Below are 5,000 nucleotides of genomic sequence, written 5' to 3'. Positions count from 1 at the left end.
TAAAAGAGAAAATTGGGCAACACTGCTAACGAAAAGAGGAATATGACATTTCTGAGGTTCTCAATGGGGTAGTTGCTTTTACGGCTGACGGCTCAAGTGCTCCTATTTTTCTTTGGATTTCAAAACTATGTTAATTAAGCAGTAACTGAACGAGACACCTGGATCGAGGAGAAGTGACGTCAAAGACTCAATAGTTTAAGAATGCAATGCGTGTGTACGCAGCTGTATTAATATGCAGCACGGGAGTTTCGGGCTTTCAGAATTTTAAACGCGTGTTACACGCCGAAACCTTAAACTGGTGAGTCAATGACGTGACAGTGATCGTAAAATCCACAACTTTCTCTCAAAGTAACTAGACCCTCCGTGAGGGTACACTGGGTTTCCTGCGGTACGTGCACCGTTCCAGACAATTTTTTTCAAGTTGGGGGGTCATTAAGACCATTTAAGGGGTCACCCAGACGTCATACCAGCAGAGGCCCTTTCGCTCACAGGTCCTCACACGTTCGTACGATGAAACAGATCTGTCCTTGCATAATATGCAGCTCTAACAGTGCACGATATTGTTTTGGTATTGTCTATCATTGTAGTGCCATGCTAGAAGTCTTGGGTAAATAGCCTGAGAAGACATGTGGTTACTAGCAAAGTACTGAACCCAGAAAGATTAAAGAAAATAAATGGGAAGTGAGAAACATTGGCTTCTGGGCTGACATGTTGATAAACTTCTTTTCACCACAAGTTTAAGCGTACCCTCTGAGCATCTGACAGCTTTGTAATACTAAAGTTTACTAAAGTTTACTAAAGTTAACCCTATCCGGCGCGGTTAGTGTCTGGATGGGTGACCAAAAACATATACCCATTTAACGCTAACAAATGCGAACTCAGCAAGGTACAGATTTTGTTAGCTTGCTTTATGCAAAAACAAATATTGACGCAAAAGTAAATAAATATTGATACACAGTTTTTAGAAAGAGCAGAAGGAAGTTTCCAGGACGGTCACTCGAGAATAACATATTTACGAAATGAAAACAACATTAATTTTGAACCGTGAACAAACATTTTGGGAGATTTTTGCTACGTTCAATTTTGTTGTTGTACGTTTTTGCTGCATAAATAAATCACAAAATCGAAAGTGACATCGCCGGAATTCAGCGGGCGCCGTGATTAAGTTACCGCGGCATGTTTACTTGCCAAACAGTGAAGCATCTGTGTCAAATGATGGCAAGATACCGGGTTTTCTTTTTCTGTCAAGTGTTATAAGTTTGACACTAAATGAGCGAATTCAAAACAAAGATCACAATCGCCCACCATTGTTTCTGCAAAGTCAAAAATTTACTCTCCAAGACGATGTTTTTCATCACCAGGTAATTCCATCATTTTGGAAATAGCAGCTACTTTATTATTCACCGGCGTCACAATTTTTTGCTGATTTTGGGGCTCATTTTGTTGAAACTCAAGCACGCTTCCAACAGACCTGTTTATTTTCATGAAACCTTTCCTGCTTACAGAGCAATACTAAAAAATATCCTCCCGTATCACGTTTCAACCTTAAGCTGGAAAAATCAATACACAACATCATATTATAATTCACACAGGCAGAAAATATCACAGAATCCTTTTCCAGCAAAACATTTTATTGAAACAAACAACATAAGATGCACTAAAACGCCATTCGCGTTGCAATGACTTTCGACGCCATTGCTGGTTAACGAGAATAACAAACTCACGAGGCAGAATGTATATTTATATTTAATTAAGTTAGCACAACACAGTGCACAACAGAAAAAAGCTAACCTCATTTTGACACGAAAATGCTTTACTATTGCCATAAAAACTATCCAGTTAAAGTGCCCCTAACCCCAAAATGTTTTTTTCGCTAAAATTAATCCTTGCACCTGTTCGAAACGCATTGCAGCAATTTTTTCCTTTCTCTAACAAATTCTGCCATTTTATAGGCTTCGAAAGTTGCGAAAATCCAACTATTATTTGTTCATGACCGAGTCAGAAGGGGAGTGGGTCTATTCTTGATGTGACGTCACAAACTGATTTACATTGCATTAACTTTTTGTAAACATGCATGCAAAGTAGATTGTGACGTCACATCAGGAATAGACCCAATCCCCATCTGACTCGGTCGTGAACAAAAGATGCTTGGATTTTCGCAACTTTCGAAGTCTATAAAGTGGCCGAATCTGTTAGAAAAAGGAAAAAATTGCCGCAATGCGTTTCGAACAGGTGCAAAGATTCATTTTAGGGCAAAAAACATTTTGGGGTTAGGGCACTTTAAGCTCGCATATTATAAAACATGATGAATTCATAAAGGCCACCTTTTCCAGCGAACAATTTTTTGAAACAAACAACATATTTGCTCTTAGAGGCGAAAACCTGTTGCTATTTCATTGCGTGCGTGAAGACAAGAATCTCAATCGTGCCAAATTACCATGTACTTCAGGTTCAAACCCTTTCCTGAAGAACCTTTTCCTTGAATAACAAGAAAATGCTTTACTATTGCCATAAAAACTATCCAGCACACATATCATAAAACATGATGAATTCATAAAGGCCACCTTTTCCAGCGAACAGTTTTTTGAAACAAACAACATATTTGCTATTAGAGGCAAAAAACCCCTTCCTATTTCATTACGTACGTGAAGAGTAAAAACTCAATCGTGTCAAATATGCACAATATTACAACAAACTAAAATTTCAGGATCAAACTGTTTCCATGAAGAACCTTTTCCTTGAATAATGAAGCACAAAATAGACGACAAGCTTTCTTTCAAATAATTCTTGGCTGTCACATTTCCATTTTTTTTTTTTACCTGAAAACTGTGCAGAGTTGATCACAGATCCACTTAGGGTGTTCGATTCGTTCTCTGTCTTTGTTGAATCCATAATTTACCAGAGAATTTTCCATTTGGTTACGGTTCTACATAACAGCACACTTGGTAAAATCTTATATTTTAGAAATGCAGCTCACTTTCATTTCGGCTCGACCGGCGACAGATTGTTGTCGAAGTCCATTACTCGTCGCTTTTAAGATTCCACCGCCTGTCTTGTTCAGTATCCAAATGACTTGCCATTATTGAGCTCCATAAGGGTATATTTCGTTTAAGGATCCATTAAAACGCCATTCGCGTTTCATGACTTTGGACGCCATTGCAGGCTAAGTTAATGATTCTCCTGTGTCCACCAGAGAAATCTACGCATTTCCACTACCCTCTCGATCCTAAGAAAATACGCGCAGAAGGCTCTATGCACAAAGACACCACTTAGCAGGGGAGTGACAGGCAAGACTTTTATCGACACGGAAAAAAATAAAATAAATAAAACAAACAAATCAAACGCAGACCTCGACTGGGTTTGCCATACTGGCAACCCAGTAAATAGCCTTTGGATAAAAATCAGATTTAAAACTTTTGCCAGTCAAGTGCTGAGCATTAACATAACACCTTTGCGAACTCGGTGAGCAATACCGATACCACCTTGCGCCCCCGGATGAGCAAAACCGATATCACCTCGCGCGCTGGGTTGAGGAAATCAAAATTGCTTTCTCCTCCACAACCAGTTTACCACCCTCGGACCGGAGACCCAGGGGCAGTCCTTAATAAAAGCTTATGTGTGTTGTATCTGAGCCCGAAGGTTGAAGGTAGGGTGATCATGAGACAGGCGTGTTTCAGCTTGAATTGCCTAGCAGACTGATTAATCTGAATTATATTATAAAAGAAAAAAAACAGTGAGCCAAGCAGCCAAACCTCGATTCATTATTGTGCCCCAAGTACTAGAAATAAAACGGTCGTTACTAAAAAAAGAAACGGAATGGAACGGATCGAACGGAATATGCCGGAATATGCTGGAACAAGGTGTAATGACTCTAGATTGAAGCCGAATGACAGTGGAATGAGACGGAATGAACAAGAATGACACCAGAACAAGGCAGGATAAACCAGAAAAACGCCAGAATAAAGCTTATTAGGGTGGACCGGAATGACAAGGTAAAAAAACGTAATTTTTCATGATTCTAGACTGTGAATGAATGAGGATGCAGAATAGAGAGACTGACAGAAAAAAAAGCAGTTTATATTAAAGGGGAAGTAACAAGACTTGGAACGAGTTGCGATATGGTCTCACAATTTGCAAAGCGGTCCGCTCACTTTTTGTTCCGCGGGAAGAAAAGAAAAGATATTCTTCATGTACATATATTATCAGCAACTTTTTTTCTGTGCTCCTGCAGCAACGGTAATTAGTTTTGTGGTTCGCTGAACTTGATTGTGATTGGTCAATACACAATTGACCTGACAGAATGAAATAAAAATGTTCACGGGTTTTTTGACTTGCACAGTGAAAGCTGCCTCCGAGAGCCATTAAAAAAAAACCATTAGAATAAAATTCTGTTTCTCTTGCTTCTTTATTTGTTCACGAAAAAACAAATTACTTCCACAACAAATAATTATTCATTTAGCGACGGATACAACTGTTAAATTTTTCTCATGACCGAAGTGCTCCAAATGTTGCAAAAGGCAAAAACACATGCTATTCCCTTAGGAAATCACGTGACACAACAAAAGCTAACAGAAACAACCAAAAATCGGTCGGCGCTAACTAAAACACCAAATTGGCATTTTCAGGTTTATTCCGCTAAATTCCGGTTTCTTTGGGTGTCATTCCGGCTCGCTCCGGTATATTCCGGTACCATCCTTGTTCATTTGGTTTGGTTTGAGTTTGGTTTGAGTAAGGCTCCAGCACTTGACTAAGTAGCCTGGCTTCTGGCTGTTATACACAATTGTGGTCTCATTCACACAGAAGCCCTTCAAGCTAATCCTGTCAAGCCGACCACATGCTGGAAAGGTCAGACCACAACACCGGGAACACTGTCCCCTACTCTTTTCGAATAGTGTGTGGGATCTTTAACGTCCCACAGAGTTAATGAACAAGGGTTGTGAGACGGGACCTCCGGCTTATCGTACTTATCCGAGAAGACTAGAGAGTCTAACCATTTGCAG

Source organism: Montipora foliosa, chromosome 5 (genome assembly GCF_036669935.1).
Source record: "Montipora foliosa isolate CH-2021 chromosome 5, ASM3666993v2, whole genome shotgun sequence".
Lineage (NCBI taxonomy): Eukaryota > Metazoa > Cnidaria > Anthozoa > Scleractinia > Acroporidae > Montipora > Montipora foliosa.
This window is presented reverse-complemented; position numbering follows the sequence as displayed.